The 15,587-nt window shown below is 34.0% G+C and overlaps 1 protein-coding gene across 14 annotated transcripts in view; it reads left to right on the top strand.

Annotated features, from left to right (window-relative positions):
* Positions 1-15,587, top strand: part of LOC145239882 (oxygen-dependent coproporphyrinogen-III oxidase-like) — a 985,985-nt gene that overhangs the window by 42,241 nt on the left and 928,157 nt on the right. For 11 of the 14 annotated variants that reach the window (XM_080103476.1, XM_080103478.1, XM_080103487.1 and 8 more), the window contains exon 2: positions 10,715-10,744. The gene's annotated coding sequence lies outside the window, so the exon portion shown is untranslated. The remainder of the gene's footprint in view (positions 1-10,714; positions 10,745-15,587) is intronic. The other 3 variants (XM_080103489.1, XM_080103479.1, XM_080103477.1) reach the window with 1 other exon arrangement.

Genomic DNA, 15,587 nt, shown 5'->3' with positions numbered 1-15,587 from the left:
CTCGAGTGGCCTTCGGGCCTTGATAAGTGGTGACTTCTTTGTAAACAAAAAAAAAAGACATCTGTGAAAAACGTTACCACAATGATTTGAAGAGCCGAGAAGTATAAGCTCTGACCCTAACTCCTTATTTTAAAGTCTTCAAATATTCAGATTCTTTGTTTATTCTCCGAAGATCAACATATCCAACTCTTAGCATTTTTGTGAGGTTGACCCTGACATCTTCCAAAACCGCTGATTCACTTTGCAATTCTTATCACAGAACTGCTTCTGTACAGACAACAACATTCTAATCTAATGTCTATCAATACTTGTCATAAACCATTTTCATAAGTAATAAAACTTTTCTCACTCCATTTTCAATCCACTCACAATATTCTTCATCATTGACTTACAATCCGTATCAACACTTGTCTTTGAGTGACTTTTGGCTTTGATAAATGATGACGCATTTGTTTAAAAAAAACAAAAAGCGAAGAGATAGATTGAGCTTGTTATAAAGTTGCTCAGATGTATTTCAAATAAGATGTATCCGTTCAATTTAAAACGTGACGGATCATCAGAGTGAGCTTCTCTGTCAAAAAAATGTTTTAATCAGGCGGATGGATATAGAGTTGTATGAATGATGCAGGCAATAAATTATACTTAAAGAATGAAAGTCTTTGGAAAAACGAATGAGTGGAATACAATTTTCCAAACGTGTATTTACTGATATAACGACGAGGTGCGTGAATCTGTGTTGGCTCAATTTCAAAACGTCTTTTGTTCACATCTCAAGGAAATGACTTGATGAAAAAGTAGCTGAATTGCACACAAAATTAGATGAGATCGTTCTTTGGAAATGGCACGTCTGCTATGCAAATGGACAACGTAAAACATGTGAGAATAACTCTTTATTTGGAGCTTTCATAAACAAATACATCAATATGTTAATGTCGATAAACGTGTGTACACACACACGCACGCACGCACGCACGCACGCACGCACGCACCATTTTGGGTATGAAATGACTCTTCTCCATAAAAATTTTATCCCATATCTACACACACACACGTATGTACATAGTAACATGAGATAAGAAAAAATGTAAAGGTGGGAGAAACAGTTAAAAAAAAAAATTATGCATTGGCATAGAAGTCTTTTCTTCCTTACTCTGTCATATCTTTGCAAAAAATTTGAATAACATCTTTACTTATTTCTGATATAGTATTTGGATACACACATATATGAAAGATATTTGGGCAATCAGATCCGATCTTAGATGGATCCTGCATTTTTTTTTTTTTACATGGGGGTCACCACTTTTCAAGGCCCGAAGGCCACTCAGGGATAAGGGTTATTGCGTGTACATTAATCAATGAGATAGTATTCTAGTAATCATTAGTATTGGGGGTTTTGATAGTGTCTTAAGGGGGCGGTTTGTGCATGCCCAAAGGGCTCAATATCATTTCAGATAGAGCTTTATGACAATAAATAATCATTTAAATACTTTACTGCAGTTTCACAGTAAATTTGATCGTCATTTATTTTACATGTCTGTATACAGTTGAATGCTCATTCTAGTCAGAATCAAATTTTAATTTATGGTCATACTACTACAACAATAAAACAGGCTCCTTCAGTCTTTGACAGACTATGAATACCCATGTAGGGGTGCTTGTGCATGAACTTTCTGTGGCAGGAAGTGGGTAATCTCCAACCACACCTCTCCTGAGTCAACATTGTTAAATATCTGTGGAAAGTGAAGTGTATGTACAGGATGACTGGAAACAAATGCCGAGATGAGCGGAGAGCGCGTACAGCACATAGAACTTCCAAATGGTCACCCATCTCTTACTAACCAAGCTCAACATTGCTTAACTTCAGTGATCTGGTGCGAACCGGCGTGTCAACGCAATTATGCTGTATATAATATATGGGTAAAAAAGGTCAAACAACAAATTTCGATATAGCAATGGGGTTTATGATGGAGTAGGTGTATGTGAATTAACAGATATATATAACACTCATCAATAAATCACAAGAAAAATATTGGTATTTATAGAGATGATGAGTGGAGTATTTAAAAGAATGACAAGCCGAACTTTAGATAAAAAGGGAAGAAATGCAAATTAAAAAAAATTTTGCTTTTACTAGGGATGAACAGAAATTTAAATAAATATAACTTCTAAATAACAAAACTTAAGTCTTACAGAAAGCAAAATAGGTGTATTAAACATTTCAATCAACATCAGTTTTCAAGCAAATCCCTAAATCAGAAAATTATAGACTATTCGCAGATTTCAGCAATATATTTACACAAAACAAGACATGAAAACAGCCTTGAATAAAAAGAAAAAACAGTTAATACAATAATAAATTAACAACAAAAAAAAAAAAAACAGAAAACTAAATATAATTTCGTTTAATCCACCTTATAACAGTAAAATAAAACCAACTGGCAAAATATTTGATAACAGATAAATATTTTTTTAGAAATAATATTCAACTCTGTTACTGTGGATGGAAACAATGCAAACAAACAAAAATAAAATGAAAAATAACTGTTAATTTAAAAAAAAAAAAACTTTGAGAAAACATTTGACTCTGAAGGTTTGATGGCATGTACTCAACAGAAATGCTGATGTGGACTCTAGCAATAGCATTGACATGGACTCAATCAGTAATGCCAATACAGACTCTAACAATAACATCAACACAGGGTAAGAGCAACTTACGAAGTCATTGAGTGTCATTCTTATATCGCTCCTGGGTGAGTTCATTCTTGTACGTCTAGGTGTCCGTTGAGAGTGCGCGCGCACACACACACACGCACGCACGCACACGCGCGCGCGTTTTGTCATCAAAGTGGGATATATTTTTCTGATGTGATTTATTTTTTTTTTTTTTTAAAGAACTATGGAATTTGAATGTTCCAATATCAGGGAAACACGATATTGAATTATTATTTTTTTTTTTTTTTTTTTTTTTTTTTTTTTACCGTATTTTATGCAGATAGGATTTTCTTTTAACTCTTTATGTCAAAAGTCAGCTGCCATTTTGAACCAAATTGGAGCCTGTGTTATTTCATCTGTTACAATCGAATTGCTAGTCTCAGTTAATTACTAACCATTTGTGTCCAAACCTAATTGAGCAATAGTCATTTTATTATCCATTAATGGTCACTCAACCCATTCATGACCAATGGTGGATGGTCGTTGCCTCTTCTGTCCAGAGCCAGCTTAATTTTTCTCGTTGTTCGGACCCTCTCTTTCCCACTCTACTGATGTTCAGTCAATGTTCATTATTTATTCACATTAGACACTGCGTTTCTGCTTTACCGAAAAGATAAGCAGTTTCTATGCATTACCTCTGTTAAATTAGATGCCAACATAATTAATTTCTTACTATTGGAAAGGTCGATCTGCATGGTGCTTCCGCAGTGTGTCTATCTCGGTAGATGTGAAAGTTTTCCCTATAGACCTAGACTTTTATGAAATAATTCACTTGACCGTTAAATTACTTTGAAGTGGCATGTTTTGTGAGGGTTTTTCTTTTTTTTTTTTTTTACATAGGAGACCACTTATCAAGGCCCATAGGCCACTCGAGGATAAGGGTTAAAGAGTGTACACTATCAGAATCCTAATAATCGTTAGTAGTGGAGATTCGGTAAATGTGTTAACTTAAGTGGAACGGCTCATCAAGAACTTGTTTGCATTAGACTTGAAGACGGCCATATTGTAGTCAGCTGGAAAGCAGGCAAATGGAAAACAGTTCGACAGGTATGCCATTCTAAGAAAGAAACTTTGTTCATGGAATCTACGTTTAGGTTTAGGCACACATATAGATTACGGGAATTTATTAAGTGTTTTCAGCTATGCAAATAACAAACTTGCTGTGAGTAAGAAATATTGGTAGTTGTGCAGTTTATGGACTGTGCTGAAATAACGTTATTTAGAAAGCCATTCTTAACATAAGAGAAACTTTAGCTATTCCATGCTTTCACCTAACAATTTAATAAACAAGAGATACTGTAAAAATTGAATTTAATTTTAAAATCCTATCTAAAAAAAAAATGCATGATCTGTAAATTGCACAAGTACCGAAATATTTAACTAAAAAAAAAAAAAAAAAATATTGGGTAGAATTGCTATGTTATTCTTAGTTATTATCCCTTGTAGTAAGGATTGAACTTTCAACCTCCAGGAAACGATCACTTAGTACTTGACACTATTAGCTGTTAATCTGTGGGTCATATTTATAGTGGTTTTTATTTATTTTATATTTCAGAAGCTTTAAATGTAACTAGCCTGAGTGTCTGGCGTTGCCCGGGTGTTTGGAGGTGTGTGCTGAGCAAAAAAAAAAAAAAAAAATGTGGTATTAGGCAGGCTCGAACCCGTACCACAAAGGAGGAAAAGAATGTGAAAAACAAACAAAAAACGTGACGTCTTTACCATTGTGTTCATCGCAAAATCGGAAGTGGCGAAGGTTTAAATTAAGGCTTGTCAATCGAAAAGAAGGGATGATTTTCAAAAATATCGGTGTAAAAAGCGACCCCCTCCCTGTAGAAAAGTGCATAGTTAAGGGCAAAGGAATTAATGGTTTTAGTCAAGTTTTCGATATTTGTTGTCCAAAGGGTCGAGCTTCAAAATAATACTGGTCTCGTGAAAATCCGTCACCTCTGTCAAGTTTTAGGCAGACAGACATACATACATACATGCATACATTTAAACAGACGAGTGAGTTATATAACAGATTATATATTTGTGTGTAAAGAATTCAGTTTGAAACTAATGAATCGATAATTATGAATTTTGAAATATAGCTGCTATGCAGAAGGAGTCAAAATGTGGGGTATATTTAGTTTTAATTTAGTTTTATGTAAATGGAGTAAACATGAGTTAAAAGCCCTTTGTAAATCTTGGATTTTTGCGAAATTTTGATAAACATGAATAATATCTCCTAAATTAGTTTGTGCTTAAAAGAATAAAAAAGGTATGATATGGTCACAACCTCATTTGAAAATTAAAATATTTCCAATTTGCATTGTATTAGACCCATAAATATTAGACACTAATTAAGATTCCCTGAATTTTACTTTAAGACCTCTTAAACTTAAGCCTTAATTTTGAAGCATTTTCTAGAATCAAAATCTTGTAATGGATTTTGATTAAAATTGGAATAAGGATTCTAGACATGAAGTTTAGTATCATATTTTGATTTTAATTTATGTAAATAGAGATAAAAGTGGTGCAACATTAGTTTATTACATGCATAGAATTGAATTGAGTGAAAATTGATTTGTAACAATTGGAGTCAAAAAGTGTTTTTTTTTATCTGTTGATTGTTATAATGGTTTTAATACTGTTGAACTTGTCTAACTTTTTTTTTTTTTTTTTTAAACAATGTACCAACATTGGCCAAACGGGTCATCTAGTTATTACCTGAAATCTCACAACTAGATTTGTTTCTGCTAGAAAAATTGATCAAATTATTTGTTAATTTTTTTTTTTTCTCATAGTAACTCATTAGTGAACGAAATTCTTTTTCAGGACAAAAACATCTTTTCTTTTTTTTTTTTTTTTTTTTTTTTTCAAGTGAACGAATTCTTCAAGTGGTGCTTATTTATTCGCTGGAAATTTTCTGATGTCGATTTATTGACCAAAATATTGGACAGGTTTTGTGTTCATATTTCATTTTTTTTTTCTCTTTTCACAAAAAAATATACAAATATCATTATGAAGTCAAGATTTTCGGTTTCTTAAAGAAGAGTCCTGTCAAAAAGACATAATAATTGTATATTTATAAGGACAGAGACACGTATTGCATATTTATGAGTAAATGGATGTATACGTGTGTGTGTTTTGGAATCTTTGAGATATAGATTGATATTTTTACTTGTGTAGATTTTTTAGGCTATTATTCTCATTTTGGTTATTTTAAATATGGAAATACATAATTACGAGATGTCTTAAATAAGTTTCCAGACTCTTTCGTATGGGCACTTTTATTGATAGTACATACATGAAACTCTAGTCCCTTTCAAAGTAATCTTCTCCAGCTGCAATGCACTTGTTGTACCGTTCCAATAACTTCTGAAAGGACCCATAGAAGTCATCTTGTGTGAGCGTGTCAATGACCCTCATCATAGCCTCTTTAATTGCTTCAATTATCTGCAACCTCTAAGGTTTTCCTTGAGCTTAGGGAATAACCAAAAGTCACAGGGAGTAAGGCGTGGACTATAAGGAGGATGAGAAACTGTCTTAATGCCCATAGTTCTCTCTGCTTCTCTCTCCTCTGATCTCGAGCACGTGGTTCAGTGGGGTAAGATGTGGCTGGTTACCTTTAATGTATCCAAAACCAAACTCCTATCCTTACATCAGCAACGCTCTGATCCCCATCTGGCATCAATTGTGATGGATGGCCCTTGTCTAGGTGAGGCCCCGTGTTTTGACAAGCTTCTGGGTTTGACCTTTACTCCTGATCTGAAATGGAACACATACATCAAGTCTGTTGCCAAGGTCGCTGGAAAGATGGTGGGATCCTTCTACCGCTCCAGAAGATATCTCACTACTGATGCAATTCTCTATCTATATAAAAGCCAAGTACGTCCAAGGATGGAATACTGTTGCCATATCTGGGCAGGAGCTGCTAAAAACAGCCTATCCTGCCTTGACAGAGTACAAAATAGACTTCGTGGCTTAGTGGGGTATGCCCTTTTCTCTACCCTGCAACCTCTCTCCCACAGAAGAGACGTTGCGAGCCTATCCTTGTTTTATCATTATTTCCATGGCAGGTGCTCGTCTGAACTCCAATCTCTGGTCCCCCCTCGCCAATCTTTCACAAAAAACACCCATCTAGCTGAATCCACTGTGAAAAATTTCCCCCACTCTATATCTGTGCCTAAATCAAAACGCGGATTCCATGAACAAAGCTTCTTTCTTAGAACTGCACACCTGTGGAACTCTGTTCCATCTGCCTGCTTCTCTTCGGACTACAACTTGGATGTGTTCAAGTCCAACCTTAACAAATTCCTAATGAACCGCCCCCTTAAGTAAACATTTCATCAAATCTTCACACTAACGTAATGTACTTTCAATAACCCTTATCCCTGAGTGGCTTCCGGGCCTTGATAAGTGGTAATCACTGTGTAAAAAAAAAAAAAATAAATAAATAAAAAGATGACAATATCTTTCTTTCTGATCTTCTCTGAACACCCTTGGGACAAACTTTGTGCAATTCTTCGTCATCTTCAGTTCCTCGTAAATATTTGTGTGTACTGTTCTCACACTGACCTCAAACTGTACACTTTATGGTCTTTATAGACATATGACATTATGACAATCCTTATCCATCAAATTCTTTATTTGGTCAATCAACGCTGGTGTTCTCTCAGAATCCCTGCCTTCCTTGAATCTCTCATGCTCAATTCATGCAACATGGTCCAAAAAGCAGTCTGAACTATTCCATACATTTCTGTGACATTTATTCCGAGTTGAAAACAGAATTTTACTGTATATCTTTCTTCTGAACTGTCTTCACATCCAGATTACATTTTTGAAATTCACTGGCTGTGAGAATCGGGCTTTAGTAGGGTGTATTCCAAGTTCTGCTGTAGCTGTTTATTATAACCTGAAATCATAAAATTTGGTCAGTCATTTCATAAGATGTACAGCAATAATATACTGAATTTTCAAGAGTCTATGGCAATTTTAGATGCCTGTTCAATCACTGCTATGATCATTCTATACATTATGTTGTTCATTGATCTGGTCAGTATGACAACGAATAGTCCTCATACAAAGCAAAACTCAAAGTCCAGCTTGTTCATTACTTTGGAAAACTTACTCATCTGCTTAGTTGAATGATATACTTGCAGTGTTAGCTCCTTACCTGACCAATAAAAAAAGCACCTAAGACCCATTAATGTGATTCTTTACTGAGATCTCCAAAGGAAGCCACCGGGGAAGAGGAGGAGAGGGGAAAGCAGCCAGTGATCACCTCTCCTTCCATTCTCTTGTGATCTCTTCACACTTGACTGGATTCTTTCTTCAATACATCCACTGAGAATAAACATCTATGACTCTGTCTCCATTCCTGGGGCTTACCCGCAGATAACCCTGAGGATTGCTTTTCTCACAAAGCTGATCCCAGTAGAACTCTTCTCACTCAATTAAGGATTTATTTTCTTCAAACAAAAAGAATACTTCTTGGGTGGTCTGACTCTGGCCAGAGATGTTTTCAATTCTTCGCACCCTCTCCTTCTTCTTGGCCAAATATCTAACGTCTGCATGTCTACCATTCATATGTGCCAGCAAAACATGCTGCACAGTACATTTTTGTGAATAGATTAGATCAGAAAAAAAATGTGATATAAGTAACGGCAAAAGAATAATCTATAAAAGTGAGAATGTGCATGAGGACTCTTCTCAACCTATATACTTAACGGATTTTTGATCTACATGCTTGAAATTTAGTATATAGAGTATTCAGACATGTGGACAACTTTTTAATCCGTTTTCATCCGAAAAAAAAAATGGCTGCTAAGGGGTCAAAATTGAAAAATTTGTATTTGGAAAGCCACCAGATTTTTATGTTTTCAACTGTTTCACGACTGTGCATGCGCAGTCGTAAAATATGACAGATTTCTTATGTTAAGTATGAGTTGGTTTGAAAACACTACTCAAGTTATGTCAAGCTGGTGTAATGGTTATCGTACTTAACTCACTGTGTTTAGGTTCTGGTTTTGATCTCAACTTGAGTATTTTTTTTTTACTTACAAGAAGTGAACTGTTCAGAAAAAACAATACTCGCAAACACGTCTGTTTCGATCCATATTTTCTTTTTTTTAAGGAATTTGACGTTATGTCTTATAGCTACCTAATTCAATAAGAATTGTGTATGAATTAGAATATAATATTTACGCATATTTTATGACCGAGCAATGCTGGGTGACCTGCTAGTATATCTATAAAAGTGTGTGTGTGTGTGTGTGAGGACACTTTTCAACCTATATACTCAATGGATTTTTGATCTACAGGCTTGAAATTTGGTATTTAGGGTATTCAGACACGTGGAAAACATTTTAATTGGTTTTTATCCGGAAAAAAAGGCTGCTAAGGAGTCAAAATTTAAAAATTGGTATATGGTAGGGAGGGCATTGGATTTTTATCTGCTTGCCAATTGTTTCATGAATGTACATGCATGAATGGTTCACGTGACAGATTTCTTATGTTAAGAATAAATAGATTTGAGAACACTTTTTAAAAATGTCAAGCTGGCCTAATGGTTATTGTACTTAACTCACTGTTTTGGTTTTGATTTCAGCTTGAGTATTTTTTTTACTTACAAGAAGTAAACAGTTTAGAAAAAAAAATAATACTCGCATGCACATGTCTTAGTTTCTCTATGAATTAAAATATATTATTTATGTATATTTTATGACCGGATAACACTGGACGGCCTGCTAATAATAATACTAATGAACTCCTAATCTCTCTCTCACTCTGTGCCTTTTTCTCACTTTCCACCCTTTTCTTGTTCTCTCTCTCTCTCTGTGCCCACTTTCCTCTTCATCATCTCCTTCTGTGCCTCTCTCCCTGACCCTTCTTCTCGCTCCTTTGTCCTCCTTTCCCTATCTATTCCTCTCTCTACCCTGTCTCTTTCCCCATCCCTTTCCTCTACCTCATCTCTTCCTCCTTTCCGAACCCCCCATTTCTTTCTCTTTCTACTCCCATTCTTCTGTCCACCCCCTCTCCTTATACTTCCGTTCTCCTGCGCCCCTCTCTTTATACTCCCGTTCTTCTGCCCCCCCCCTTCTCCTTTCTTTCTACTCCCGTTCTTCTGTACCCTCTTTCTTACCATTCTCTCTCTCTCCGCTTTCTCTCTCTCCCTGCTTTCTCTCTCTCTATATCTGCCTCTTCTCCTTAATATACATTTTTATTCCAGCATGATTTCTGTATATACTATTTATTCAAAATAAATCTACATTCAATGAGTAAGCTTATTTGCATATTACATGAAATAAAATCTATTTTAATAATCAGTTTGATGTTTGTAATTATTTGTTGTAATAGAATCGTTTTAATTATTCTATTCAGAAATATTATTTAAAGTTGATTTATTTAATTTATTTTTTATTTAATTTATTTTTAATTTATTTCCGATTATTAATAGCTGACAACAGTAACCTTTAAAACCTGAAGTAGCTTATTTATTTAAGCTAGGAGAGTTATTTCCCCTTAAAGCTATAAGAGTTACTTAACGTTCAATTTTCATAGATCAAGGTGGATGTGTTTTATGCTTCCCTAAACCTAACATGTGATCACTTTTTGTAACAAGTTAAGATATTCAGTGTATCTTAAATAGTATATGACTAATTCCTCTGCCTGGCTATATGTTCTGACTGGGCAACGCCGGCCACATACAGCTAGTATATGTATAAAAGTGTGTCCACTATGACCTTGCAAACCAGTTCTGTTACTTGTACGTTTGTACAAGCACTTGAAATTAATCTTTCTGAATTTAAATGAAGCTAATGCTTCATTTAAATTCATGCCACCATTTTATTTCATAAATAAAGAAGCTTTCTTTGTATATTTGTCATACTAAATTTGAAATATAATTTTCACTTTTATACTTGACGTGATACCATATATTGGGTTGCTGTATTTTTTACTTTTCTTCTGAAATTTGATTATTTTCTCTTTCTGTTTCATGTTATGTCCCATTTTGAAGCAGACGCACATTTTGTTGAATCAACACTTGGTAAGTCTATATTTAAAGTGTTCATTTGTTGTGTATTAATTTTAAATATTGAATAAATTGTTTTTTTATCATATATAGAGATCTTTTTTCAATTTTTATTTCTGTTTTTCCTTTTGCTTTTCTTTTTTACTCCCTCCGAATCTTCTCACCCAGAAGAGAAGTAAAAAGAAAAACAAAAAAAAAACAAAAGGAAAAACGGAAATAAAAAGCGAAAAAATGATTAAGTACTTGGAAAAATCAATCGTAAAACAGAACAAGAGCATGCTACCCCTGTGAAGTAAATAAAGGGTTCCAATTAAAATTCCGTCCAAATTCTCAAGTTCGACAAAAACATTCTAAAGTTCAATAAAATACACCTGAAAAAGGTTGGAGTTACATCGACTTAAACGTGAAAATAACACTCAAAATGAGAATGGTAGTCTGATGAATCCAAATAATACGAATAACCAATCCTCATCTCAAAAGTTCAGAAATGTCAAGTCTTTACTATTTATTTTTTATTTTTATTATTTTTTTGCCTAAGTGTGCTCTGAAATAAGTTAGGTCCTTTATCACCAATTTACCAGTGCAATTTTTAGCAAAGGGAAGTGGGGAGGGAGCCCAGCTTAATCCAAAAGGATGCTGTAGGGGAATAAAAGGTTATAAAGCATCAGGATGGATGAACAAAGTAAAAAAAAAAATAAAAAAAGTCCAACAATTCATTATATACAGAAAGATGATTTATAAACCGCACATAACCCAAGGGAATTAATCTGCTATCTTCTCAGCAGAATCTATATGTAAATATGCATATTATTATTTGAATTGCATTTTTCTGCAGCGATTTATTATTTCTTTACTTTTCTAGGTCTTCATGCTTAATTTATTTTAATTTATTAAACTTTCCATTTTCTTTTTTATTTTTTTTAATTCCATGATCTACATCTGTTTCAATAATTTCCTTAGAATTCATTGATAGAGCATCCTTACTCCCTTTAACTTGCCAGGGGCTTAACTGAATAAAAAAAAATTAAATGAAAGAATTCTTACACTTATACCAAATCATGGTAGGGTGGAACTTAAGAATGTGTGTGTGTGTGTGTGTGTGTGTGTTTTAAATTCCAACCTGCAAGAATTCACGTCAGATTTGAAGTTGCTGATAAATTGCATATCCTCTTTGTAGGAGATATATTCCCAAATGATGATGTGATCTATAAAATTGTTGCTTTGTTATTCTTTTTCCTCTTCATCTTATGATATTCTCACACAGATCATTATCAGTGATCACTAGGGCTATGACAAGAGAATATTCTTATCATTTTTTTTTACTATCGAGTATATATCCGACACAATTAATCAATCGAGAACCATATCACTCTATCTAAAACACATAAGATATTAACTGATATATACTCGAAAGTCAAAATAATGAAAAAAAGTATTCTCTTGTCATAGGCCTAGTGATCACCCACTGATAATAACCGAGTCTGGATGATAGTGAGTCTCCTAGATTTCCAATACTCTCCACTTCTTTCGATAACCAGTACAAATAATTTTGTGTCATTGCTACAGCCACTTGCCATTGATTTCTCACTGGCAGTGACCATTGTTCTTCACTGGATGGTAATAAGCCTCCTCAAGGTCCCAGTCCTCTTTGCATTCGTTCAGTGGTGATCTAAGTGCTCTTTTTATGATCCTCCCTCGTCACAAATTACATCATTACACTCTGTTCTTCTAAAATCATTAGTGAAGTCCTTCAACCACATCTACTACTACTATTACGATTAGATTTGAAACAAGAAATTAAGACAGTCTTGCAATTCAGCCCGGTAAAGTTCGACAACTCTAGAAGGGGCAAATCAGTATTTACACCGTTAAATCACGATATTACGAATTATTAAAGTGTTCAAACATAAAATGAAAATGAAAAATTATTTAATATTTCATTAAAAAATACTTAAAAAATTATTTAAATATTTTTATTTTTATTTTCTTTCATTACGCACGGTCAAGTTTCACGGTTTTAACGGTTGACTGTCAAAACGATCAGAATGTGTACCTTCATGTTCTGACGATATCAGAGATCAGCATGAGTAAACCTTGGCGAACCAATATCGGCATCAATGGAGTGCCACTGAAATTTAAGCTGGACTCTGGGGCAGATTTTATTAAACATGGGCATGTTTTCACGTTCGGAATGCCTACTACATGGGAACGTTATTTTAAAGCGCTAATTGTGTAAACACGAATTTCGTCTCGCAATTTCATTATTTAAATTATTACTAGTTTATTTTGCCCTTCATTTTGTAAATGTTAAAAAAGTTGATAATATTAATTTATAATAAAGTTACATCGTTTTACAGGGGGGGGGGGTAATTCTATTAAGGTGGATGAAAGCAGTTTCCATGCAATTTCATTTATGAGCGAAACATGTTAAATGGACGAATGAACATATGCAAGTCATTATACCTTTTAGCATGAGATGCATTGGAATGCTTTTATGGTTGCTTTTTGTGTTATTCACTTTTTCCAGAGTTTACAATTATTTTTACAACTTTTCTCACTGTGGAATATCAGGGTGGCCTTTCATTGGCTAGTGTTTCTGAGTGCTTGGAATTGTTGATGTTATCCTTGTCACATTTTCCAGGAGGCCCAACAGTCAAGTTTCTATAACCTTTTACCATAAAATTGTAATTTCAAGTCGCCTTTCAAAGAAACAATATTTCTTACTCTTTTGGCTTGTCAGCCCAACTGGTCTTCAAAGTACAGATCTATGCATGGTTCAACGAGTGAATGAGGATGTTTGTTTAAGTTGCACACTAACTTCCATCACGTGTGGGTTTCACAATTAAAAGATTTATTTATTGCATAAAAGAAATTTTGGGCAGTAAAGGATTTGCTATATAGGGGTTTCATTAGTATTATTGTTGTTATTGTTATTGTTCGTTGTTAAGTCTTATTAAAAGTGAGTCTTAGAGTCTTAGAGAGAGAGTCTTATGAAGAGAGATGTTGTTGAGACTTAGAGAGATGATGTTGAGAGAGATGTTCGTGTTATGATGAGATTCATATATATAAAATGTTCATACTTAGAAGTGTAGAAGCTCTATGAGTGTTGAGACATTGTGTATGTAAAGACATTTTAAACCACATGATATACAAGACATATAATGACAATTTTCACTTTACCTTTTGGTAGAATTACAACACAAAGACGACGTTTATAAAAGCACATGATGGGATTATTTCTTCTCCCGACCGGTTGTGGTTTTCATAGTCAAGAATTCAAGTTTCACATTCTAAGTTTCAAAGGCAACCGTCTCGCTTCTAGACGTTCGAATCCCATGTCTGGACTGTCGTCTGTCGTCCTCAGATTCTCTCTCAGTCTCTCCCTCAGTTTCTCCCTCTTAACTCTAAAGTTTCTAACTATCTCGAGAACTTCCCATTTTCCATGACGTCATACACATGATAAAACATGTGTCTTCTTTCACGTGTTCTGGAAATGCGTGTCCAAAACTTTTTCCTTTGTTTACAAAAGGAATTTTAACCTATATTCCCAGTAACCTATATTTCCAATATGTTAAAAACATGTTTATTAAATTCTTATAGTTGCATTCTTCAATTGAATTTTCATAACAGAATTGACAATGCACATTCTTTTCTTAAAACTATTTTATCTCTAAGCTTAACAATGGTTTGTTTTACATTCCATTTGCTAATTCTCTCTTGTAATCTATTTCTAAACCTAAATTACGAGGTTCGAATTTCGTCTATTCTATTTCATTTTCATTTTAACTAAATCTCTCTTTTTTTATACTTACATGAAAAGGGGACAGCTCTTATCATGTAACAGATTAACCAGTATTACTTCAATCCACTGTTGGGCAGAAATCTAAGATTATTTAAAGCAAAGCAGGGGTAAGCAGAGTTATCAGTATTTTAATATCAAGCATAAAACTTTATTATTAAGCAAATTTAAAAAGAAAATTCATACTAGACTTTTAGCTCATTAAAAACTGGAAAAATTTATAGCCCGTTGACTTGGAATAAGTACTTCATGCTAAATTGATGATTGAATATGGTTCAATATGTGCTCATTTTTGCATTAAATACAAATCTCTATTAATCACTTAACTGTGCATCGAATGGCGAAAATAATACTTAGTTCATTGCGCCTTATAGCAAAGGTCCATACAAAATTTCAGCCTGATTGACCTAGTAGTTTCCAAGAAAAATTGGAACGGACAAACAAGGAGAAATATATGATTGGTTGAATTCAAATGATCTAGATAAAATGTCTCTTTTTTAATTATTTAACAAAAAAAAATATAATTTTGTAAGTTAAAAAAAAAACCCTCAGATTGATTGTTTGGCAAAGGTATTAACCACCAGTTGTTACGAGTAAAAATGTGACAGAAGGTATGATCCCTTTCTCCCTTCAGTTATCAATAAAATAGTATTTTGTTTTCAATAAATCCTATTTAGTAAGCATCGTCCTGCCATTTAATAATTCCAAAAAGTTTGTATTCCTCTACATCACCATTCAATTCTATGAGTAAAGATGAAGAGGTTGCAGCTAATATCATTTCAAATCTGCTTTTGATATTCGTCTTGGTTTTACACTCGGTGTACCCTTCCTCATGTACGTCCTTTACAAAACGGTCTTGCTAAGAATTTTGTCTTCAGCACTCCAATAAGACATTGTAACTGTCTCTCCGCTCTTTAATGATGTCAGATGCTAGGAAAAGTTTCCCATACAATTGCTCATTAGTTTGACAATCTCTTCAAGTGCTATTCAAAGCCGTTCTATCTAGACATGGAAAAGGAGATGCTTTCAAGCAACCGTTACTTCGATTGTATGATGGAT

The sequence above is a fragment of the Euprymna scolopes genome, chromosome 19 (genome assembly GCF_053919585.1).
Source record: "Euprymna scolopes isolate OS-2025 chromosome 19, ASM5391958v1, whole genome shotgun sequence".
In the NCBI taxonomy this organism is placed as follows: Eukaryota; Metazoa; Mollusca; class Cephalopoda; order Sepiida; family Sepiolidae; genus Euprymna; species Euprymna scolopes.
Note: the sequence above shows the minus strand (reverse complement) of the source record. Positions and strands in the feature narration are given on the sequence as shown.